This window comes from Manis pentadactyla, chromosome 7, assembly GCF_030020395.1.
Source record: "Manis pentadactyla isolate mManPen7 chromosome 7, mManPen7.hap1, whole genome shotgun sequence".
Taxonomy (NCBI): domain Eukaryota; kingdom Metazoa; phylum Chordata; class Mammalia; order Pholidota; family Manidae; genus Manis; species Manis pentadactyla.
The window spans coordinates 124,427,078-124,454,827 of NC_080025.1; positions in this window are offsets into that span (position 1 = coordinate 124,427,078).

Below are 27,750 nucleotides of genomic sequence, written 5' to 3' on the forward strand. Positions count from 1 at the left end.
CATTCCTATAATTTATGGGTCTTTTTCTGTTGACTGGTTTAATTTTAATTATGTGTAAAATTTTTCCCCTTTTTAAAAAATATCTATCCAGTTATAATTGAATGCCAGATATTGTGACTTTTACATAGTTATATTCTGGAGTTTGCTTTTTTCCTTCAGAAAGTGTTGGTCTTCAGTCTGGAAGCCAAATAAGATTCATATTATTTCTGCTGCAACATCATCAATCTCTAATCACTTGAATAAGCAGGATAGCTGGACTCTACCTGGGTATCTTTCCTTGAATCACAGCCCAGATTTTAAAAGCTGAGATATCCAACTCCTTTGCTTTGAATTTCAAAGTTATTAATATGACTTAATTATTGGGTTAACTCAGGCCTAGAACAGCTAATGTTCTAGATAGTGATCAACAAGCTCCCTATGGTAAAATTAACTAGTAAGTTATAAAAACTGATCTAAAAGTCTATCCTCTATGCCAAGAACCAAAATTTGGGGGAAATATAGTTTCTGGTTTGTGAGACAGCTTGTAGAGAATTCATTATCATGGTGGAAATTTTATATTCTAAGTAGGTGGCTATGTGACATGATAGAGCTGTGAGTGTGAATTCTACCAATACCGTATTTTTCTTCCAATTGTTTCTTTAACCTTTTGGGTGTCATGGTAATGATACATGTGTTTCTCATTTTAATCATTCTTTACAAAATACAAATAAAAGTTCAACAAAAAATTTTCTGAGCCTTAGAAGAGTTTCTTAGTGGACTGTTTTATTGAGGAAAAGGATTTTATTAATATGAATATTAATAATAGCATATGTTTTACTATTTTCTGTTTTTGCAAGGAAATGTCTTATTCAAAAGAAAGCTCTTTTAAGAAAACAAATATACAAAAAACTCCGAACAACAAAAACAATGTTACCCAGTGCTGACTTAAAAAAAAAAGAAGAAGTAAGTACAATTGATTAATTTTACTTTCAACAAGAAACTCTTACTGCATAGCATGTATCGAATGAATTTAGGTTCATTTCTACTTTAGTTTCATTGCATAATTAAGTAGCAAAGTCAGAAGTGCTCTGAGGAATTGAATTCTGGTTACTCTCATTGGTCTACAATACATTTTCTGTGCACTTACCCCTGGTATTTCTGGTTCTACCATATACAGAAAAATCATATCTATTTACACTCTTAGGATAGAAAGTCTTCTCTAAAATCCAAAGTCCAGTAATAACAAGACAAAAACATCAACTTGAAATGTGGAAACATCTTACTGATGCATCATTGTGTAATAAAAGAGGGAGTGAACTCAATTTATTCCAATCCTGAGCATTGAAGATAAGGGAACTTAAAATCTGTACTAAAGAAGGATGCAGTGAGAAAATTAAGCAACTTAAGATAAAATCTTCAGAAAACTAAGAGCTCCCCAACAGGGAGAAAAATGATGAAGGTTAATAAAGCGTAATTTCATCTAAAACTGTAAATACCATTTTCCTTTATGGATACAAATAGAACTATGGGTTAGCATCAAGCGACATCTAACAAATAGAACTATAGGTAACATCAAGTGACATTTAACACATTATATGGAGATTTTAATTCCTCTTTTAATCCTTTCAGTATCAATGATAAATTACTGAACTGTAGACTCCATGAGGTTTTCAACCTTTTAACATATTCCTAGCAGAGTGTTTAGCTTTTTCAGTACAAAAGCAGCTTTTCAATACATATTCAGTCAGTGTAAGAATGAATTAATAAATTGTGGAAGTACTTGCATTTACAGATTTCTGTATGCATGTTGATATTACAAGAGACACAAACTATTAAGTCTTTCCCTTTCCCCGCTTTATGGAAAATTTTGCTCACTTCATATATCAGTAGAAGCTTTAGATTAATTCTACAGTTCTTCAGTATATTTATATTTTCAAAATCTGTACATGTTCAAAAATACTGTTGTCTACCTCTCAAGTTGTTCAAAGTATTTGCTTCTCAGGTTTTCTATCTATTTTAGCCACTCTTCAAAAATAGAATGAAACCTGCATTAATATTAGTGAAATATTGTTAAATGTGGAGCATAGTATAGACATAGTGGCATGGCATTCACTATTAAACTACAACAAATGAACCCAGTGACCAATGAGCATCACTTGTTTAGAGACACTATGTCCTACCCTTCCTCTGCTGAAATCCTTAGAGCAGTCATCGCAGGAGTTTGCTGAACGCAGCCTCATTGCCAAATACTAGATGATCTTTAAGCAAATATTTAAATCCATCACAAACTGGCTAACTAATGAGACCTTAAAAAAGCAAATTATTTTTGTCTGTGAAACACCATTTGTCTATAGATTTAAACTGAGAATTTCATAATAATGGATTTATAGTAATGCTTCCATTATACTATGTTGACAAAGACCAATATTGAATTTAGCAATACTAGGGGAAATATATATTTAGTCTTTTTGGCTTTACTGGAAAAGGGTTTTGTTTTTGTTTTCCTCAGTTGTTTCTTTATTCAAGACACTTAGCTCATCTCCACTTTTCAGAAACATGCTTTAACTAATTAAAATACAATTTTATATCTTATAATATGTGCATAAATTATTTGACCCCTAAGAAATATTTTCATATTTCATATTATCTATAATTTTTATAAGTTTACAATTTTATTTTGAATACATCATACAAGAAATGTTTAAAAAGTCCTGTTTTCTTTGAGTGCCAGGAAAGGGGCAAGAGCCATTTGACCTTTCAAGAGTACTAGTAAACCAGAGTGACTCTAGTTATATCATAACTTAGGATGTTAACAGCTATATTCTGGTGTACAGGTGCTATGTGTTAGAAAAAGTATGTAAATAAGTTAGAGATGTTGAAGTCCATGGTCAGCTAGGATTCCACACCTTCCTGTTATGATTTATACTAAACTCCAGTTAACATAAATGATTCTTGAAGTGTTATCTCGGATCTGGTTTAAGCAAGTAGAAAGTACAGTAGCCAATACAAAAAGAATCATTAAAAAAAATTCAGGTGTAGCCTGTCCAGTAATTACATTTTATAAACAACTTTCCAGTGGCTATCTTAATATGAACTCTTCCCGTGTATAAAAGACTGTTGTACAAGCATTTAAAAGGCCAAAACCACATGAGATATACAGCTCACTCCTCTATATGAAACACTCCATTAAGATGTCTGATGATACTGCCAAACCTATTGCTAGCATAGTTCTATTTACCCCCCCATAATGTCTATGCCAAAGACTTAAATTTGCAGTAACAAGTATTGAAGTATGGGATGCTTAAAGCACAGTTAACAAAACCAGTTTTATACTAGTCCATGTAATAAAAATTGTGTAAGTGCCCTTATATTAGGTTGCAAGGGCTAGCATAACAACGTACCACAGACTGGATGGCTTAACAACAACAGCTCATTGTCATGTACTCCTGGAAGCTAGAAGCCCAAAATCAAGGTGTCAGTATTCCTTTAGATTGCTGTGAGGGAGAATCTGTTACAGGCTTCTTTTCTTGAATTCTGTGTCTCCTTCCTATGTCTGTCCACATTTTCTTCTCTCTAAATGTGTCTCTGTGTCCATATTATCTGTTAGTAATGACATCAGTCACGTTGAGTCACACATGTGGAAATCATTATTTCATTCATTCTGTTCAGTTTCCCCTTGTGCTAAGATAATTGGGACAATGTAGTCCCTTTTACTCCCTGTGGCTGAAAGCAAAAGTCTTGCGATTGAATCTGCCAAGCATTTCCTCATTTATCTTCTCTTCTTATGTACCACCATTTATTATTGTATGTAATTAGCTCTTTGTTATGATTACTGTGCTGCCTAGTGTATTCATCTTTATAAATATATATAAAGCTGATTTTTTTTTGTCTATGGTGAAACCCTGAAATAGCAGGGACACTTACTGTCATGTCAAACACTTTTTATGACTGTCTACATATTTGTAATTGGCTGTCACAAACTGACAAAAGCCAATTTTTCATTAGGTAAATGACAAGTCCTTTTGGTAAATATCAGGAGCCTTTGATGATTGAATGCAGGTGGGTCTGAATGTACTTATCTCTGAATGTTGCTACTAGGTTGTGCATCACAATGAAAGCAAGTGCATATTTTGCAGTTCTGCCAAGAGCAGAGAAACACGGTTTTGCATATTGTCTGTAGTTCATGATGATCTCTCTCCCCCTTTCTTTGACCTCAAAGTCACAGACTAACACCTTGAGTGATATGACAATGTTGTTACATTAGGAACAACACTGTAGCTGAACTAGATGACATATTCTTCCATGAAATGGAGGCATTTATAGACCAATATGGTCTAGACCCCAACTGCTAAAATAACAGAATGTTTGCTTTCTGTAATATTATGACTAATTTAAGTCATGATAATTTTACCAATCACAAGCTAATTTTGTAATTTCTCATGGTAAATTTATCAAAGTCTATAGTGCTATTACAAATTTAGATTGAATTGTTTACCAAACACCCAGCTTATAATACTCATACGGAGGTATTTACCAATAAATCATCATCAGTAAAATAAAGCATTGCCTTGTCATCAAGTAGAAAATTATTAATGATAATTTTACATGAATTTCCTCATTCTAAATATTGTTTTTCAATAAAGTTCTTTACTGAGCTGAAATATATGGATTTAGGGAACCTGTACTATATTCCTGCCCTAACTGCGACGTTTCAAAAATTGAAGCACAAATAAAAATTGTGCATTTTCTTTCTCAGAGTGATTTATGTAGATATAGTTTTGCTAAATTTTATTTATATCTATTCATTTTATTAATATTTGGGAATGAGGATTTTGTAATTAGTACTAACTTTCCCACCCTGTTCTGAGAATAGGCAATGAACTCTGGTGATTGGTAAAGCAGGAGTAATTTTCTCTGTGTAACTCTCAGACTATTAAAAAAAAAGTTACAACAAATGTATAATTGCTTTTTTGTAGCCTTCATATCTCCGACATGTGCATTTCATACAGTTCTGGCAGAGCACCCATGGATGGTATTAGAGCCCTTATAAAAAGACCCAGAGAGACCCCATATCCTTCCCACCTTCGGAGTTTACAGCGAAGAGGCAGCTACATATGATGTGGTTGGATTTACATTTCTCACTTTGCTGTCGTTTCCTACAAATCCCTGCCTTTCTCTGTTGTTCTTTTGTTCCTCTATGACTGCCTTATTATGTGTTAAATAATTGTGCTTTAGTTATTCCTCTATTGATATTTCAACTGCAGTTTTTGAGGTATTTTCTTAGTAGTTGCTCTAGATGGATAGGTAGGTAGGTAGGTCAATCGATCAACTGATCACACACACACATATGTACCATGGCTCCATTGAGTTATAATTGACATACCTAATTTACCTTTTTTAAAGGAAACAACTTGACAAGTTTTGACATAGTTACATAGCCATGAAACCATCACCACAAAAAAAGGTAATATTCATCGCCCATGAAGTTTCTTAAGGTCTCTTTGTAGTGCCTCTATTTTGACACTCCTAACCCACCTCCCCAGACAATGCAGTACTGATGTGCTTTCTGTTACAACAGACTTTTTTTTTTTTCATTTTCAATAATTTTCTATACATGGACTCATCAGTATGTACTTTTTTTTGGTCTGGCATCTTTCAAGAAGCAAAAGTACTTTAAGAATCATCCAGATCATTGTTGGCATTACGTTGAGTAGTACTGTTGTCCATAATATAGATATAAAACAATTTTTTTAGATGTTACTCCTGATGACACACACACACACACACACCAAGAGGTGATGTAAAGGTTTATTATGTGCACGGTTGAGGATTTCTGGGAAGAATAGTGTGGGCCTCCCAAGATGGCCCAAAAATGGCTTGAGAGAACAAAGAAATTGTGCTGGATTGGGTTTTATTGTGGCTTGAGAGTAGGACCAGGGTGAAAACTCCCAGGTGCAGGTGGGAGCTCGTGGGGCTTGGCCTCCTGCCGGCACCAAACGAGGCAGCATGTAGGCTTCCTATCAGCTTTCCAAACATGAGGCAGAAAGGGAAGAGGAGGGACTGGCCATAAAGGCTCTCAGCCATCAAACATGAGAAAATAAGGCCTGACTCTTCAGAATAATCAACTGAAGAATAATGTTAAATTAATTCTAATTTGATGAAATAAATGAACTTCAGGTTTTTGGGTGTATAGGTTAATATTTTTCATCACGTTAGAGAAATTTTAGCTATTCTTTTTTGGAACTTCTGGAAGCTGAATACCAATACCAATAATGGCCACTCCTGGGCTCTGCGTGCAGGCAGCACATCCACCCTGAACGTGGGTCTCATCACCAGGCCCTCACGACCACCACCAAGATGCTCCGGGCTGGGACTCATCATTCCCCACACAGGATCTGGAGACCTGGAGTAGCTCTCTCGTAAGGATCTCTTCAATTCCACTGTGGGGCCTTTTTTCTCCAATGCTGGGAGAGTTACCAGAGGTGGAGACTTTGGTTTTCTAGACAAACAAGAGTGATGTGGGGCCCAGGGACCACCCTTGTCACTCCCCTGCACACAGAAGGCTCCTGTTCTCAGGTCAGCCGCTGAGCTCTGCAAGGCCTCTACCCTGAGAGGAGCACTAAGGCAGTGGCGGAAAGGGAGATGGAGGTTTGACAAGGAAGCTCTCTTCTTCCACAGCTGGGGCTGAAACAGGAGGTGGAGTCAGGAATCGGGGCCATCCACTTTTTTTTTTTTTTTTAACGGTCCACATCCCATTATGTTCTTTTTTTTTTTTTTTTTATTGAAGGGTAGTTGACGCAAAGTATTACATTACGTAAGTTTCAAGTGTACAACACAGTGATAAAACATTTATATACATAATTCTAGGTTCCAGCTATCACCCTACCAAGCTGTTACAATATCTTGACTATATTCCTTATGCTATACATTACATCCCGGTTATTTATTTATTTTACCATTGGAAGTCTGTCCTTTTTTCTTTTTTTTTTTGTGAGGGCATCTCTCATATTTATTGATCAAATGGTTCTTAACGACAATAAAATTCTGTATAGGGGAGTCAATGCTCAATGCACAAACATTAGTCCACCCCATGCCTAATTTTCGTCAGTCTCCAATCTTCTGTGGCATAACAAACAAGTTCTTACATGGAGAACAAATTCTTACATAATGAATAAGTTACATAGTGAACAGTACAAGGGCAGTCATCACAGAAACTTTCAGTTTTGCTCATGCATTATGAACTCTAAACAGTCAGTTCAAATATGAATACTCATTTGGTTTTTATACTTGATTTATATGTGGATACCACATTTCTCTCTTTATTATTACTATTTTTAATAAAATGCTGAAGTGGTAGGTAGATACAAGATAAAGGTAGAAAAGAAAGTTTAGTGTTGTAAGAGAGCACATGTAGATGATCAGGTGTGTGCCTGTAGACTATGTGTTAATCCAAGCTAGACAAGGGCAATAAAACATCCATGTATGCAGAAGATTTCCCTCAGAATGTGGGGGTGAGGTTCTAAGCCTCACCTCTGTTGATCCCCAATTTCTTACCTGATGACCCCCCTGCGACTGTGCCTGTCTTAGGTTGTTCCTCCCTTGAGGAATCTTACCCGTCTCTGGCTAACCAGTCATCTTCCGGGGCCATACAGGGAAATGTAAAGTTGGTAAGTGAGAGAGAAGCCTTATTGTTTGAAATGGTTAGCTTTTTATTTCTTTGCATATTTATGCCCTGTAGCTTCTATGCCCAGCATTTGTCTTGAGGTATCTTTACCACTTGGAAGAATTATGATACTCGGTAAATTTGATATGAGGCACGAAATCTATTTAAGGGTTGTAATTAGGAAGGAAGAAGAAAAGCTATAGAAGTAGCAGGCCGAAGAAAACATGGGAAGATTGATTATTTCTTTGACATATCTTCTTGTAGAGTAACTTCAGCATGTATAGGTTTTAAGCTACTACTTAAATTGCGCACACACATTAACATAATAGGAGTATAGTTACATAACCAAAGCATATCTGTAATTACCAGCCATCTCCAGTGAAACCAAGTAAACCAGTTAGGCACCTTAGGCATTTGTGAAAACTTATCTATGATATGGTGGATATTGTCCAGCTGAACTTGAACAGTCTGAGAGAAATCAGACAAATTAAAACAACCCATTCCTGGGGAATGTTCACATCTCTTATGTTCTTTTAACAGTAAATAGTCTGTAGTTGTAAGATTTTGGAGCACTACAATTTGCACTTCTCCTAATTCTTGGTTGAGTTCCAACAGTATAGATCCAGTCAAATTTGTTGTTTTACTGTATGCACAGGCCAGCTTAGATATCTCCTTCCTCATTCCCATGGCAAGTCCAGGAGCTGGTGGGATGAGTGCATCTACAGCTGTGGCAGTGCGTGGATCTTTGTTGGGGTTTTTTGATGATCATCTTCTGGCATGAGTCTTCCAGAGAGTGCTGATGTTGGAAGTTCTCTTTCATATCGTATCTTAGTTCATTTTCGGGGTAGCCCAATTAGGCTTTGATCTTCTGTATAAACGCAAACAGACCCTTTGCCTACACTTTTATATGCCCTTAATACCCTTGTGTAGAACTCATTGGAGGTTACCACACAGGAACTGCCCTTTTTTGTTTTGTTTTGTTTTGTTTTGTTTTTGGTATCACTAATCTACACTTACATGACGAATATTATGTTTACTAGGCTCTCCCCTATACCAGGTCTCCCCTATAAACCCCTTTACAGTCACTGTCCATCAGCATAGCAAAATGTTGTAGAATCACTACTTGCCTTCTCTGTGTTGTACAGCCCTCCCTTTTCTCCTACCCCCCCATGCATGCTAATCTTAATACCACCCTATTCCTCCCCCCCTTATGCCTCCCTACCACCCATCCTCCCCAGTCCCTTTCCCTTTGGTACCTGTTAGTACATTCTTGAGTTCTGTGATTCTGCTGCTGTTTTGTTCCTTCAGTTTTTCCTTTGTTCTTATATTCCACAGATAAGTGAAATCATTTGGTATTTCTCTTTCTCCGCTTGGCTTGTTTCACTGAGCATAATGCCCTCCAGCTCCATCCATGTTGCTGCAAATGATCGGATTTGCCCTTTTCTTATGGCTGAGTAGTATTCCATTGTGTATATGTACCACATCTTCTTTATGCATTCATCTATCGATGGACATTTAGGTTGCTTCCAATTCTTGGCTATTGTAAATAGTGCTGCGATAAACATAGGGGTGCGTCTGTTTTTCTAAAACTTGATTGCTGCGTTTTTAGGGTAAATTCCTAGGAGTGCAATTCCTGGGTCAAATGGTAAGTCTGTTTTGAGTATTTTGATGTACCTCCATACTGCTTTCCACAATGGTTGAACTAACTTACATTCCCACCAGCAGTGTAGGAGGGTTCCCCTTTCTCCACAGCCTCGCCAACATTTGTTGTTGTTTGTCTTTTGGATGGCAGCCATCCTTACTGGTGTGAGGTGATACCTCATTGTAGTTTTAATTTGCATTTCTCTGATAATTAGTGATGTGGAGCATCTTTTCATGTGTCTGTTGGCCATCTGTATTTCTTTTTTGGAGAACTGTCTGTTCAGTTCCTCTGCCCATTTTTTAATTGGGTTATTTGTTTTTTGTTTGTTGAGGCGTGTGAGCTCTTTATATATTCTGGATGTCAAGCCTTTATCGGATGTCTCATTTTCAAATATATTCTCCCATACTGTAGGGATCCTTTTTGTTGTATTGATGGTGTCTTTTGCTGTACAGAAGCTTTTCAGATCAATATAGTCCCACTTACTCATTTTTGCTGTTGTTTTCCTTGCCCGGGGAGATATGTTCAAGAAGAGGTCACTCATGTTTATGTCTAAGAGGTTTTTGCCTATGTTTTCTTCCAAGAGTTTAATGGTTTCATGACTTACATTCAGGTCTTTGATCCATTTTGAGTTTACTTTTGTATATGGGGTTAGACAATGGTCCAGTTTCATTCTCCTACATGTAGCTGTCCAGTTTTGCCAGCACCATCTGTTGAAGAGACTGTCATTTCGCCATTGTATGTCCGTGGCTCCTTTATCAAATATTAATTGACCATATATGTCTGGGTTGATGTCTGGATTCTCTAGTCTGTTCCATTGGTCTGTGGCTCTGCTCTTGTGCCAGTACCAAATTGTCTTGATTACTATGGCTTTATAGTAGAGCTTGAAGTTGGGTAGTGAGATCCCCCCTACTTTATTCTTCATTCTCAGGATTGCTTTGGCTATTCAGGGTCTTTGGTGTTTCCATATGAATTTTTGAACTATTTGTTCCAGTTCATTGAAGAATGTTGCTGGTAGTTTCATAGGGATTGCATCAAATCTGTATATTGCTTTGGGCAGGATGGCCATTTTGACGATATTAATTCTTCCTAGCCATGAGCATGGGATGAGTTTCCATCTGTTAGTGTCCCCTTTAATTTCTCTTCAGAGTGACTTGTAGTTTTCAGAGTATAAGTCTTTCACTTCTTTGGTTAGGTTTATTCCTAGGTATTTTATTTTTTTTAATGCAATTGTGAATGGAGTTGTTTTCCTGATTTCTCTTTCTGTTGGTTCATTGTTAGTGTATAGGAAAGCCACAGATTTCTGTGTGTTGATTTTGTATCCTGCAACTTTGCTGTATTCCAATATCATTTCTAGTAGTTTTGGGGTGGAGTCTTTAGGGTTTTTTATGTACAGTATCATGTCATCTGCAAATAGTGACTGTTTGACTTCTTCTTTGCCAATCTGGCTTCCTTGTATTTCTTTGTTTTGTCTGATTGCCATGGCTAGGACCTCCAGTACTATGTTAAATAACGGTGGGGAGAGTGGGCATCCCTGTCTAGTTCCCGATCTCAGCGGAAATGCTTTCAGCTTCTCACTATTCAATATAATGTTGGCTGTGGGTTTTTCATAGATGGCCTTTATTATGTTGAGGTACTTGCCCTCTATTCCCATTTTGCTGAGAGTTTTTATCATGAATGGATGTTGAACTTTGTCAAATGCTTGTTCAGCATCTATGGAGATGATCATGTGGTTTTTGTCTTTCTTTTTGTTGATGTGGTGGATGATGTTGATGGACTTCCGAATGTTGTACCATCCTTGCATCCCTGGGATGAATCCCACTTGGTCATGGTGTATGATCCTCCTGATGTATTTTTGAATTCGGTTTGCTAATATTTTGTTGAGTATTTTTGCATCTACATTCATCAGGGATATTGGTCTGTAGTGTCCTTTTTTGGTGGGGACTTTGCCTGGTTTTGGTATTAGGGTGATGTTAGCTTCATAGAATGAGTTTGGGAGTATCCCCTCCTCCTCTATTTTTTGGAAAACTTTAAGGAGAATGGGTATTATGTCTCCCCTGTATGTCTGATAAAATTCCGAGGTAAATCCATCTGGCCCGGTGGTTTTGTTCTTTGGTAGTTTTTTGATTACCGCTTCAATTTCGTTGCTGGTATTTGGTCTGTTTAGATTTTCTGTTTCTTTTTGGGTCAGTCTTGGAAGGTTGTATTTTTCTAGGAAGTTGTCCATTTCTTCTAGGTTTCCCAGCTTGTTCGCATATAGGTTTTCATAGTATTCTCTAATAATTCTTTGTATTTCTAAGGGGTCCGTCGTGATTTTTCCTTTCTCGTTTCTGATACTGTTGATTTGTGTTGACTCTCTTTTCTTCTTAATAAGTCTGGCTAGAGGCTTATCTATTTTGTTTATTTTCTCGAAGAACCAGCTCTTGGTTTCATTGATTTTCTATTGTTTTATTCTTCTCAATTTTATTTATTTCTTCTCTGATCTTTATTATGTCCCTCCTTCTGCTGACCTTAGGCCTCATTTGTTCTTCTTTTTCCAATTTCAATAATTGTGACATTAGGCCATTCATTTGGGATTGCTCTTCCTTTTTTAAATATGCTTGGATTGTATATACTTTCCTCTTAAGGCTGCTTTTGCTGTGTCCCACAGAAGTTGGGGCTTAGTGTTGTTGTCGTCATTTGTTTCCATATATTGCTGGATCTCCATTTTGATTTGGTCATTGATCCATTGATTATTTAGGAGCGTGTTGTTAAGCCTCCATGTGTTTGTGAGCCTCTTTGCTTTCTTTGTACAGTTTATTTCTAGTTTTATGCCTTTGTGGTCTGAAAAGTTGTTTGGTAGGATTTCAATCTTTTGGAATTTTCTGAGGCTCTTTTTGTGGCCTAGTATGTGGTCTATTCTGGAGAATGTTCCATGTGCACTTGAGAAGAATGTATGTCCTGTTGCTTTTGGATGTAGAGTTCTATAGATGTCTATTAGGTCCATCTGCTCTACTGTGTTGTTCAGTGCTTCCGTGTCCTTACTTATTTTCTGCCCGGTGGATCTATCCTTTGGGGTGAGTGGTGTGTTGAAGTCTCCTAGATTGAATGCATTGCAGTCTATATCCCCCTTTAGTTCTGTTAGTATTTGTTTCACATATGCTGGTGTTCCTGTGTTGGGTGCATATATATTTAGAATGGTTATATCCTGTTGTTGGACTGAGCCCTTTATCATTATGTAGTGTCCTTCTTTATCTCTTGTTTCTTTCTTTGTTTTGAAGTGTATTTTGTCTGATATTAGTACTGCAAGCCCTGCTTTCTTCTCACTGTTGTTTGCTTGAAATATGTTTTTCCATCCCTTGACTTTTAGTCTGTACATATCTTTGGGTTTGAGGTGAGTTTCTTGTAAGCAGCATATAGATGGGTCTTGCTTTTTTATCCATTCTGTTACTCTGTGTCTTTTGATCGGTGCATTCAACCCATTAACATTTAGGGTGACTATTGAAAGATATGTACTTATTGCCATTGCAGGCTTTAAATTCGTGGTTACCAAAGGTTCAAGGTTAGCCTCTTTAGTATCTTACTGCCTAACTTAGCTCACTTATTGAGCTGTTATATACACTGTCTGGAGATTCTTTTCTTCTCTCCCTTCTTGTTCCTCCTCCTCAATTCTTCCTATGTTGGGTGTTTTGTGCTGTGCTCTTTTGTACGAGTGCTCCCATCTAGAGAAGTCCCTGTAAGATGTTCTGTAGAGGTGGTTTGTGGAAAGCAAATTCCCTCAGCTTTTGTTTGTCTGGGAATTGTTTAATCCCACCATCATATTTGAATGATAGTCGTGCTGGATACAGTATCCTTGGTTCAAGGCCCTTCTGTTTCATTGTATTAAATATATCATGCCATTCTCTTCTGGCCTGTAGGGTTTCTGTTGAGAAATCTGACGTTAGCCTGATGGGTTTCCCTTTATAAGGTGACCTTTTTCTCTCTAGCTGCCTTTAACACTCTTTCCTTGTCCTTGATCTTTGCCATTTTAATTATTATGTGTCTTGGTGTTGCCCTTCTTGGATCCTTTCTGTTGGGGGTTCTGTGTATTTCCGTGGTCTGTTCGATTACTTCCTCCCCCAGTGTGGGGAAGTTTTCAGCAATTATTTCTTCTAAGATACTTTCCATCTCTTTTCCTCTCTCTTCTTCTTCTGGGACCCCTATAATATGGATATTGTTCCTTTTGGATTGGTCACACAGTTCTCTTAATATTGTTTCATTCCTGGAGATCCTTTTATCTCTCTCTATGTCAGCTTCTATGCGTTCCTTTTCTCTGGTTTCTATTCCATCAATGGCCTCTTGCATTCTATCCATTCTGCTTATAAACCCTTCCAGAGTTTGTTTCATTTCTGCGATCTCCTTTCTGGCATCTGTGATCCCCCTCCGGACTTCATCCCATTTCTCTTGCGTATTTCTCTGCATCTCTGTCAGCATGTTTATGATTCTTTTTTGAATTCTTTGTCAGGAAGACTGGTTAGGTCTGTCTCCTTCTCTGGTGTTGTCTCTGTGATATTTGTCTGCCTGTAGCTTTGCCTTTTCATGGTGATAGGAATAGTTTGCAGAGCTGGGACGAGCGAGAGCTGGAAGGACTTCCTTTCTTGTTGGTTTGTGGCCCTCCTCTCCTGGGAGAACAGCGACCTCTAGTGGCTTGTGCTGCGCAGCTGCGCGCAGACAGGGTTTCTGCTTCCTGCCCGGCTGCTATGGAGTTAATCTCTGCTGTTGCTGTGGGCGTGGCCTGGCTCGGGCAGCTGCTCCAAAATGGTGGAGTCACGTTGGAGCAGGATTGGCTGGGAGGCTATTTATCTCTGTAAGGGGCCTCCCTGCTCCCTTCAGCCCAGGGGTTAGGGTGCCCAGAGATCCCCGGATTCCCTACCTCTGGATTAAGTGTCCCGCTCTGCCCCTTTAAGACTTCCAAAAAGCACCCACCAAAACAAAACAATGAGCACCAAAAAAAAAAAAAAAAAGATTTTTTTAATTAAAAAAAAGTTGGTCGCTCGTTTTTCTTTATTCTCCAGCACCAGCCTCAGGCCTCTGCTCACCAGTCTTGCTGCCCTGTTTCCCTAGTATTGGGGTCCCTATCCCTTTAAGACTTCCAAAAAGTGCTCGCCAAAACAAAACAGCAAAAAAGCAAAAAAAAAATGGTCACGCGCTTTTCTTATGTCCTCCGGCACCTTGCCTCCAGTGCCCGCTCACTGTTCTTTCTGCCCTGTTTCCCTAGCATCCAGGGCCCCCTGGGCACGTACTGTGACTGCACTCTGGTCCGGATGGCTGGGGCTGGGTGCTCGGCAGTCCTGGGCTCCGTCTCCCTCCTGCTCTGCCTATTCTTCTCCCGCCGGGAGCTGGGGGGAGGGGCGCTCGGCTCCCGCGGGGCCAGGGCTTGTATCTTACCCCCTTCGCGAGGCGCTGGGTTCTCGCAGGTGTGGATGTGGTCTGGATATTGTCCTGTGTCCTCTGGTCTTTATTCTAGGAAGGGTTGTCTTTGTTATATTTTCATAGATATATGTTGTTTTGGGAGGAGATTTCCACTGCTCTACTCAAGCCGCCATCTTCCGCCCCTCCTCGGGGCCATCCACTTTTAAGCCCCTGAAGGGAAATGGTGAGTTCCTTTCTTGTGCTCAGGCCAGGTCTTTAAACAGAGCTTCTGCTCTTGGCGGGACAATGTCTGGGGACGAAGAGACAGCTTGATACACAGCTGACTCTGTTTGCCCACCACCTGCTGCAGGGACAGTACCAGCAGGGCCCAAAGCCTCCTCTTGGAAGGACGCAGACCTCCCAGGCCTCAGACCTTACTCCAGGCCACTGCAATGCCACCATTTGCCCCTAAGAAACCCACCTGCTGGCTCCCCTGGCTCTTAGGAGTCAAGGCACTATGGGAACCTCTGGAGACTCAAATCTCAGCTGCTTTCACTCTGGGAAGCACTGATTCTCCCCGATATGGTCACTGACCCCACCAGCCTACCTCTGCTCGTTCCTACTTTCAGGACAGAAATTGTCCAGAACTCTCAGAAGTTAAACAAGTATTTAAATACATATTATACTCAGTGGAGATGTAGACTATAAAGAAAAAAAAGGAGGTGAGGGATGCATATAACACCACCAAAAATATTGTGGTCCACAGTAATGTGTTCTTCGGCCCATCAGTAAGGAACTGCCTATGCATTATGTGTTCGAATGTTTCAAGTCTCAATTGTTTCATGGGCGACTCATGCTTTACCACAGCAACTCAGCAAGTAAAATGATAATGTTTTATCTACTTAGGTAAGGAATCCTAAACATGTCTAAGGACACTGCCAAGTTCCCCTGGGATGGCTGGAAATGGCCCCTGACTGAGAGCCATTGACCCATAGCTATATATTTGAAAACAAGAAGGAAAAAAACTCAGAATTGCCAAAACATTCACACTTTCTGATTTCAAAACTAAATACAAAGGCTTAGTAATTAAAACAGTGTAGTACTGACATAAGAATCGACACAGACCAATAGAATATGGAATGAAAATTCAGAGTGGATCCTCAAAATTCCATCCAATTGATTTGTGATAAGGACTCCAAGATAATTCAATGAGAAAAGAATAGTCTCTTCAACAGATGTTGCTGGGGCAACTGGATAACCACATGCAAAAGAACTAAGTTGAATCCCTGTCTCACACCTTTACAAAATTAGCTGAATATGGATTAAATATCTAAATGGAACAGCAAAACCTATAAAACTCTTAGAAGAAAACATACAGGAAAATCTTCATGACCTTGTATTAGGTAATGGTTTCTTTTTTAAATTTTAAATCCTCATTTAATTTCAGAAAATACAGAATGTATTGCAAACAATTGCTCCAGCAAGATTCAAAGTACCTGCCTAGATTGCTGTTTTGCTCACCAAGGTAACAAAACATTCCCGGTTTGTGTTCATGCTTTTGAAACTGGAAGCCACCTGAGATGTCCAGTTCCCATTTCTTGTCCTCAGAAATGAAAAGATGTTGAGGACCTCTGGCTGGTAGCAGCTCTCTCCCCTGGATTGGCCCTATGATGCCCGGATGCAGGTAATCTTTGGGCCTACTGACTCACCTGAAGCAGGTACTAGAGAACTGAGAAGTAAGTTCAAATTCAAAGCCACACCGCTGAGAAGAGAGCCGGACTTGGGCTTTTGTCTCCATTGCAGTACAAGACCTTCACCTTCCAAGCAAGGGAAGATGAGAAGTGGCATGCACACATTCTCAGTAATTATTAATCACTTTAATTTGACACCCAACAATAGCTTTTGAGTCCTGTGCTGAGTTTCTGGATTCTACGGGGATAGCAGATACGAATGTCAGCTCTGAGAAACTGTGAGGAAACTTTGCATTTAAAGATGAACTAAGTACACAAAGGAGCACAGATGGATTTAAACCTCAACTACCAAAGACCCTTTTTTGATACATATGTCCATTTATATGACATTAGATCTCTAGGACAAAAGAAAGTGATGAGAAAAATCACTAAGTGGCCTATCCGTGGCAAAGATTCTAATTTTTTAAATTCTAGCTTTATTGAGGTCTGATTGATAAACATCATATATATTTATGGTGTGAACAAAAAAAATTGTCCAGCCTCTTTCTCTCTCTCCTCCCATCCTTATTTCTCATTTTGTGTCTGTTGGTTCCATGGGTCTCTGAGCCTCTGTTTATCTTTCTCCATTTTTTTTCTCAAACGTTTGGAAACTATCTCAGACTGTAAGCTGGGGAAAATGTGGAACTTACCTTTTTTAGTCCCTTTCCCTTAGGAATTCCCTACCTGTTGCCTAATAACAGAAAACTGTGATTTCTTCATTTCACATATATTGTCCTATTTTATTATCTAGAGCAGTCCCTCTAAGATACCCTGTAGAGGTGGTTTGTGGGAGGCAAATTCCCTATTGTCCTATTTTATATGTGTGGATGGTGAGAGGAGAAATCTTATAGCAGTTAATAATACTTCAGTCCATTTTTTTATTATGTGAATATTCTAAGTTTATATCCCCATTTCTCTATTACAAAACAGGGTAGCTATATTATTTCTCTATGAATTAAAAAAGTCTACTAGCTTCCAGTTGCTTCTAGAAATAAGAAAAAAAATAACTTCTGCATTTAAAACATGCATAACACAACATTCACAGAAATAAGTATTTCATATGTAATTTAAGTGGATTTTTAACTTGTTCCTTATGGAAAATTAAGGGTGTAGATATTATATAAAGGCAAAATTGGCACCTGTGAAATAGGCCCATTCAAATTCATCAGTTCTTCAAGTGAAAAGCACACATTAAAAATAACCGGTGCAAATGATATGGGTTTTTTTTCCTAATGATTTGTGATCCTGTGGCTTCATTGACTTTCCTACTATCTGATGTTACCACTCTAACTTAATCCACCTACCGTAATGATGTTGGTAGTGATTATGTCCCACTGGCTTCTCTCACAATGCTTTCATATGGCTAGTCTTTTATTGCTCTTCCTTGCTGAGCTTTTTTCCCAGCCTTTTAAATTCCCTGCTGCCTTTGTTTAAAGTTACTGAAGCATGTAAGCAAAAAATAATCACTTTCTTTGAAAACAGCTTTTTGAGACTAGTAAAAGTTTCAAACCTCTCATTCATTTTTGGGAAGAAAACTCACTCAGTATTATTAGCATAAATCTTATAATAAAGGACTTGTTCATAGAATATATATAGCAATTTGAAGGACTACCTAGAGCTTTGGAAAACTAAGCTCTGGGTAGGTATTATCTTACACTGTGGATAAAATACTACTGCAGAGAGCACACTAGAATGGCTTAAGATATTTGCACAGCAACAACAACAAAAAACTAGTGTTGGTTTTATCACTATCCAATTTCAAGTCCAGTTTTGGAGATTTATATTCTTATATTCTTAAATCAAATAAAATATTGTCTATAGGGCGAATCACAAAAGGCCATAAGTCCTCTTGAAGACATCTCTGAAAAGGACAGCTTTCAATAGAATATGTTCAAGATCCAGAGATTTTATTTTCTTAAGAGTTATTTGGTGATATTACTGGAAAATCAGCAGGCATAAATGATTACACTTGTCCTTAAAATATTATATTCAAATAATAACATTTAAATATTTACTTTTTATGACAGCTTCATTGAGATATAATTTGCATATTAAAGTACACCTTTTTAAAGTTTACAATTCAGTATTTTTTACCATAATCACAAAGTTGTGCATCATTACCACCATGTAAATTTAGAACCTTTAGTCACCCCTAAAAGAAACCCCATACCCATTAGCTGTCATACTCCATGTCTTCTTCCCCCACAGCCAGTGGAAATGACTAATCTACTTTCTCTCTTTATGGATTTCCCTATTATGGACATTTCATAAAAATAGAATCATACAATATATAGTCTCTTATGTCTGGATACTTACTTCCAATTTGTCCCTATGTCACAAAACTTCTAAATCCCAAGTCCTCCTCCAATATATTCATATCCCTCCAATATTATTACTAGAGATCTATTTCAAAACATCATAATTTCTTATATAATTTACTATATTCATCTATGAGTTAATTTTTTTATTATCTCTGTTTACAATCACTTTGCACTTCTCAATAAGCTCATTAAGAGAGAGGGAGGAAAGAAGAGGAGGGTGAATAGGAGGAGAATGAATGCTCATTTTGTTTTTATGTGCCTGCTTCATTGATCAACACACAAGAGGTGATAGCATGTTGAATACATATGTGAGTGAGCGAATGAATGAATGAATGAATGATTGTATGAGTGACTAGAAGGGTCTATACAGGCTTTCTGTCCTGTAGTCTGTTACCATAGTGATTTTTCTAAGTGTAAGTCTAGCCATACCACTCTCAAGCTTAAAATCTTTGACCCATGACCTTAAATATGAAGCCCACATGATATGCGATCTAAGAACATCTATTGGCATTGCTGTCACCAATCTTCCACATCACCAATATTTAGCTTACACTCAACCCTTTGATTTTTTTTGTTCTCTAAAACCACTGTTTCTATGCACAATACACATACAGCACTTCTTTAGGCATTTGCTTCCTGAAGGGAGCCGAGATGGTGCTTACCTCTATTATGGGACTACAGAGTTCTACTCTGATTTTTGTTTCCAGTATTTGGTGCCTCTGCTTCCCATTAGAAGGAGAAACTTCCCAGGTAAAGATGGAGTCTGTGTAAGCCCCGGGTCTTGTAGATGCCTCTGCACTCACTATACACATGATATGTACTATTGAAATTTGAAAAAAATTAATGAGCAAACAAAGTATTCTAGTGCATTCAGGTATTTGCACAAGGTTTAATTTGGGCTAGACATCATTGGATTAAAGGCCATTTTCTTTCTTTTTTTCAGGTATCCTGGCAATTAAATTGTAGACTTAAAGTAAGATAGCTGATAATTGAGACCTGAGGAAGTTAAGGATTAATATTTCTTCTTCTTCTATGTTGATAAAAATAAAAATTACTGGAATATCCAACAAAGGTTGAGGAAAGCATGGCCAGAGTTCTCTAAGAAAATAGTACTTATTGTCCTCATACACTTTAAATATGCATATTTTACTAAAAAAAATACCACTTATAATTTTGGTACATATTCAGGCATTATTATCTCTGTTTTAATTCAAGGAAATTGAGGCCTGAGACATTAAGTTGTCCAATTTTACACATATAAAAAGAAAAAAACACCAGAGTTGCCAAATGCTTCTTTATCCTTCTAGACCCGGAATAGTGGAACAGCCACCATCTTAATTTTGATGGTCTCTATAACACAAAAGTGAGATGTCTGGAAAGTTTTACACCAACAATTAATCTTTTGTCTGGGAATAACTCATATTACTTCCATTAACAACTCATTGACTGGAATATGGCTACATTTAGAAGCATATATGTTTGTAATTATTATATTTTCCTGAAGAGTTGACCCTTTTTAGCATTATAAGAGCTCCTTCTTTGACTTTAATAAAAATTTCTTTCATAAAGTCTATGATATTAATAAAGTCCGATACTAGCAGAGCTATGTCAGCCATCTTTTGGTTACAGTTTATGTGGCATATCTTTATCCATCTTATGACTCTCAATCTAATGTATCCTTGAATCTAAGCTATGTCTCTGAAAGACAGTATATTTATATAATATTTTTAACTATTCTGCCAGTCTCCAGCCTTTCATTGGAATGTTTATTCCATTGACATTTACTTACTGAACGGTTGTACTTGTCATTCATTTGCTATATATTTTCTATGTACTTTGTATCATTTTCGTTCTTCTATCCCTCCATTCCTACCTTTTTTTGTGTTAAATAGATGTTTTATAGTATATCTGTGTGAAAAAGAATGAACTTTACTCAAAGAAAAATCTGGCCTTTGCCCCCAGTTCCTGGTATATAATATCTAAACCTTTGGAATGTCATACTGATAAGAGTGTCTGTGTTTATGTGGCATCTCTGAGCCCAACAGGTAGTAACAAGGTGATTTATTGTGAAGATTTTGGGTTGTGAAGTATCAGCTTGACCTTTATTGGGGCTAGAGGATAAGATCAGCCACACGTATGGTCAGCCATTATCTACATGCCAAACACCAACAAACCCTGGGCACCCAGGCTCTGGCGAACTCGCCAGTTGGCAATGATCATGCAGATTGTCACACGTTGTTGCCAATAGAGTCGACTGACCCTGCTGGAGGAGGACAGCTGGAAGTTCCATGTTTTTAATTATTCGGGACTCTGGCTAGTATCTCTTCCCTTGGCTAATTTTAATCTATATCCTTTCACTGTTAATGAACGGTAACAGTAAGTTTAACAGTATTGGTGATTTCTGTGAGAACTTCTACTTTAATTATCAACTCTGAGAGTAGTCTTATGTATCCCTGAATTTGCAAGTGGTGTCAGGAATGAGGGTGGTCTGTGGGACTATCTCCTAACATTACCATTTTAATTCCCATGTTGTTGTCCCTCTTAATGCAATCTAGTTTGAATTGACACCAACTTAATTTCAATAGTGTAAAAAATTTTGCTGCAGTATAGCTCTGCTCTCCATTTTTATGCTATCAGTGTCATACAAATTACATCTTCAAGCACTATAAAGCTATTAACACAATTTTACATTTATTGCTTTATATCACTGTCCTTTATATAAGAGAGAAGAAAATTACAAACAAAATGTTCATACTCATTTTCATAGCTACCTGCTTAGTTGACCAGCATTCTTTTTGTGTAGATTTGAATTATGGTCTAGTATTCACTTTTTGTTTTTAATTCAAGCTGAAGGACTCTATTACTTATTATGGAAAGTGTATGCTAATGACAATTTCTGTCTATTGTTGTTGAACTGAAAATAGCTTAATTTCTCCTTCATATTTAAAAAATAGTTTTGCTGGATATGGAATTCTTGACTCTGACTATGCCATCCAACTGCCTCTGGTCCCCATGATATCTGAAAAAATTTCAACTGTTCATCTTATTAAAGATCTCTTGTATGTAATGAATATCTTTCTTCTGCTTCTTTCAAGTTTCCTCTGTCTTTTGTTTTCCATAGTACAACTCTGATGCGATTTAGGTGTACAATACTTTGAGTGTATCCCAGTTGGAATTTAAGATTTGTGGATGTGCAGATTAATTATATTCACTGAATGTGTGACCTTATTGGCTATAATTTTTTTCAAATAAACTTTATGCTTCTTTCTCTCTTCTAAGACTCCCATTGTAAATATATTGGTGTGACTGATGGTGTCTCTTAGGTCTCTGAGACTCTTTATTTCTTTTTTATTTCTGTGTTCAGTTAGGTAATGTCAATCAGCCCATCTTCATGTTAGCTGATTTTCTTTCTTCTACCAGTTCAAATCTGCTGTTGAGTTCCTCTAATGAATTTTTTTCATGTCAGTTATACTTTTCAACTATATTATTCTTTCTTTTAATCTTACATTTTTATTGCTAATCTCTATTTGTTGAAACATTATTCTCATATTCCTTTTATTTTCAGTTTTATTTCCTTTAGTTATTTGAATATATTTATAGTAGTTTATTTAAAATCTTTCTGTAGTAAGTCCTATATCTGGACTTATTCAGAAACAGTTTGCTTGTTTTTTGTTATTGTTTGTTTGGGCTTTTGTTGTTGCTTATGCATAGGCCATACTTTACTGTTTCTTTATGTGCCTCATAATTTTTTTGTTGAAAATTGGACATCTTAAATGATGGAATGAGTCATCCCTGGAATCAGATTTTATCTAATTTATTTGGGTTTGCAGTTGTTGCTGGTTGTTATCATCATAATAGTTCTTGTTTATGATTATGTAGCACTTTTTCTGTACTAATTCTTTGTAGCTTTTATTCTTTGTCAAGTGCAGCCACTAAAATCTCTGTCTCATGAACTCAGTGGTCGGATAATTAGGAAGGGATATCCTTAAATACTTTAAACTGATAAATCTCCCAGTCTTTGCCTGTGAGCTCTGCGTGATGTGGGGAATGCTTTTAATGCTCCACTAGGAAGTTTACAACTCTAACTTAACCTTCATTTTCTGCTTGTACAAATCTCAAGGTCAGCCATGGGTAAGCACTTCTGAAGACTTCCTTATACATGCACACAGTCCAGCACATATGTGTGGCCATTATGTCCTTGAGTGTACATCAGCTTTGTGCCAAGCTACCTATGAATATCTCTTTCTCAGTCCTTTTAAGACTTTTGGTCAAACTATTATTAGCTGCTGATTATATTAACAAGTGTCTTAAAGATGGGGCTACTCACAGAGTTATTTCTCAGTCAGATCAAGTAAAAACAAATCCTGATAATGGAACTTGTCAGGGAACTGCCAGACATGTTAAATAGTGACAGTTCTCTCTAAACCCAACTTGCCATTTCTGATGACTGCTAGGTTTCTGGTTTACACACTGCCTTACTTGCAGTGCTGTTGGTTTTCAAGGATACCACAAAGTTGAGAAGGAAAGTATGGAAATCAGATAAGTGAAAATGTCACTAAATTCACTTTCTAACCAAGATTCAGCTATTCTTCCTGAATTAACTCTCCTGGGATTGTTCTAAGTCTTTGGCTCATTTCCAAAATTCTGAAAAGTGTTGATTTTGATTCTTGTTGCCAGTGTTCTCATTATATTTATGGAGGAATGGGCTGCCTCTACTATTCTGAAAGTGCTTTCCCAGAGCAATTTTTTTTAATTGACTACTTTTGAACATTAAATAATTTGACCCAATATGAAACATGAGATTGGCATCATACACTATGATGCAGATATGAAAAGAATCAAAATAGGAGGAAAAATAAGTGAGCAGTTAGATTTTGATGGCTCATTTTAATTTTTATTGCTAATTTCAAAATGAGTGACTCTGTGTATGTATGTATGTGTGTGTGTGTGTGTGTGTATTTGATTCACCAGGCTTTGAAATTTGTGAAATAGGTCTTGAAGAAAAATGAAATTAATATTCTTCATGATCTCATTATCCTGAAACTTTCAGGGGTTAATGAGATGTGTGTAATAAGAAACCATTTCGGTCATGTTTATACTGACCCATCTAATATCTGCTAGTCTAATAGAAATACACCGTGGCAGGTTCCCCTGTAGTCTACCGACAGCCAACAATGCACTGGAATTTCAATTAGTCAGGTGACAACAGCAACCTCAGAGGAATGAGATCAGATAACATGCAGGATGATATCCTTACATTTGGTCTAAAAAGCTTAGTTGTGAATTGTAATTAAAAGTGAATACATTCACTATTTGGTAACTGTATTAATCAGTGTACATGCTGCTTTGTTAGTGAATTCTGGAAATATCCTTTTCTTCCATTGGATATTAATGACCTTGCATCTCAGAGTGTGATTCAAACAGCCCAGGATTCTATTGGAAATGAGAGAGAGTGAGCGAACAAGAGATCACAACAAGCAAAATGGCTTATGCCAGCAATTCTGAGACTCTTTAGGGAAAGAAGTCTCCTTTCATTCCTACATAATAACTATAACTTTCATTTTAAAACACATGGTATTTAATTCACCTGGTGGTCCCTGCTTTAATCCAATCTGTGACTAAACTACTAACTTGATAAGGCAAGGTAAAAGAAGTTAGAAAAAGAAAACCTAGATTGCTATAATTTATGAATGTTTAACTTGAGATATCTCAAAGAGGAATTTATTTTTTCTTTTTCTCTAAGGAAAATCATAATTTATTATGGTGACTTTGATATTTTTAAATGTGTTTACTTGGCCTACATTTGATACTGTGTACTAAATGAAGATAAATGGTACAGCTATGTATAATTATGTTATGTTCTCTCCACAATGGCCCAAGTAATTTTGATGAATTTACTGTTATTATTATATAATCTTAAGATACAAATAAGTATGTGAAAATGTAACCAAATAATTTAGATTTATAGAGACTGATTTTCAATTGTTCTGCTTTAAGAATCCTAATATTCCTTACATGCCTAAATTAAATCAGACACATTTTAAGAATGCCATGTAAACCAGCAATGGTTAGCAATATAAATCTCAAAGTGAAATCCAAAAGTCCTTTATTTAAAAATAGCTTGTTTTATCCAATTAAATGTAAAATGGTGTTGAAACCAGAAACACAAGATACCTGCTAATAACCGCATTCAGGAGCTTTATCTCCACCACTCTTATCATTTACAGTTTACATGTTTATTGCCCACGGTCTCTTCAGATTTCTTACTTGAACTCATAGTGTGGCTATGATGAACCTAAAAATATTGACGTAGCATAGTAGCTTTGAAGAATAACTTGCATTATTAGGTGTGTTACAGAAAACCTGGACTGGATTGCTGACAGAAGAACCAAGTGGCACTCGGAGGTCTTGGAGGGTGGAGGTTTATTTCACAGCAGTGGGCTCAGAGAGTGATGTCCAAAGGGCTGAGCCCTGAGCACAGCAAGGCCATGCCTTTTATACATTTACTATAAAGCCAGCGGGGAGTGAGCTGCAGTGGGACCGTTGCATAGTGGGAGCTATTAGGCCACTATAGGTGTATGCAGGATGCTAGTCATATTTTAATCTATTTCTGTAAAGGTTATCCAGATACCGTATTAAAAACTAGTGGGCTTCCACCATGACTGTGATCAACAAGCTGTTCCACACCACGGAGTCCCGGTTTTCAGGGGAGAATACATTGCTACATTGTTTCAATCCCAAGCATCCAAGCACCTTGTGATTCCTCCACATTCCTGAAGCCTCAACAGAAACCCTGTTTCCTTGGCTTCCTTGGCTTCCCACCACACCTGCCAAGAGAGGGAGGGATTTGAGAACTTTCTGAGTATTTCCTCCTCAAATGTATTACTTAAATTCACTGAGAAGATAATTTGTTTCAACAAAAAAGCCTGTCAAGAGTGCTCCCCTCACTGTTTTAATATACATTTAATGATGTACCTTGTATTTTTGTTTTTTGTTTTTTTTACCAACACAAATCAACATAAGCCACATTCTTCTACTATCAGGTAAAGAAATTTGCTTTTGAGTCAACACAAAGTGCCCTTGCCTTCATAGTAACCTACATATAATCCTTGAATTTGAACTCTAAATAAGACAATAATTCGTCTTGTAACTGGCAGTAGTATTTTCATAAAGACAGAAAATGCGGTATATTCTCCATGGTTAGAACTGGATATCAATGACCAATTGTATTTTGTGTATTATGGTCAGGTACTTTAACTCAATAAACTTGTGTCTTTTCAGTGGAAAATTAATATACTTTGAAGTTAATAAGTAGCAAAGCATGTTTTATTCACTACATTGTTTGCTTTGTTCCCTACATTGCTTGTGTAGTGTATGCACATATGTTTCTGTTTTTGCATGTTTATATTTTAAATTTGGTATTAGTTAAATAATTTACCAGGCATTCTATGATGATTTTTAGAGCTATGTTTATTACTCTAGATTAACTAGTAAACAAACTAGACAAATGTTTAAGAAGTCCTAAATCAATTTACTTAAATTATCTTATATAATGAGGGATTTAATGAGAAATTATTTCATATTAGTTCCCAAATACCCATAATTATTTTGATTTTATGTATATATATATATATATATATATATACACATGTATGCATAATTTCAAAACATATATGTATGTATATATATTCCTTCAAATTATCCAGAACTAAACTGTAGATATTTATCAAATATTGACAATGCAAATTATAAAGATTATCAGATTACTGCTAAATCATTAAATTTATTGAAAATAAATTTTATCTATTAGGTTTATGTTACAAAAAGAAAAAACTCAGTTGAAAATATTTTCATTTTTCTACAAGTGGAAATGCTACCTTAATCATTTCTATAGTACAACTTTAAAATTTCCCTATTCGTTTAAGTAATGGTTGGCATACCAGACATTTCTAAAATTTCATTTGTACCATTAAGATACCTGATCAGGTATTATATCATATTGAGTTCTCCAGAGAAGCAGAATTGATAGGATATTAATTGTGTGTGTGTGTGTGTGTGTGTGTGTGTGTGTGTGTGTGTGTGTGTATAATCACATCTATTCACACTATATAGATACAGGTATGAACATCAGTATGGATAGATAGATTTATTTAAGTAATTGCATGCAAAGTAGTAGTTGGTAAGACAGATTTGTAGAGTAGGCTAAAAATTCAGTAGAAATTGATGTTGCTGTATTGTGGTAGAATTTCTTATTTTCCTGAAAGCCTCAGATTTTACTCTTGAGACCTTCAACTGATTGGATGAAGACCACTCACATTACTGAGGGTAATAGTCTTTACTCAAAATCAACTGATTTCATTAGCACACACCCACATATTAATCACATCAAAAAACAACCTTCACAGCAATGCTTAGTGTTAGATTATACCACTGGATAAGATGGTATAGCCAAGTTGACATATAAAACTACCTACCATAGGTATTTATCTATAAAATGTAGCAAGTCAAGGTCTAATTACCTTTGGTATATATATTTTTCCAATATCAATAAATTACACCCATTAGATACTAAATATTTTCTGCAAGAATAGCAGTTAAGTACACAGAAAAGAAATTTGTACTAGTGGTTAATGGGTAGGTATCTAATTTTCGGGTAGCCGGGCATACTATAAAGCGTAATATTCAAAAACTTTGAATCAGATATGTGTTCAAAATTCAATTCCTGTCACTTCAAGTAATGTATCTTTGAACAATATGTGTAAACTTTCTAAACTCATTATCTTCAACTGGAAATAGAGATAATAATACATTTGTACATAATATGTCCAGCACAACATAAGCACTCCCTAGATAATCAGTTTTAATAGGAGAGGAAAATATTTTTTTTATTTCATTCCAGATCAAAAAAAGATGTTTTTATTTTTGTCATTTTAACCCATAGTCCTTATACTACTGTTCCACCATCATCGCCTCTACTCTGTCTTTTCTAAATCAGGTGGATTTTAATAATTGGAAAATCTATTTCCTGAACACAAATTAATTCACAGT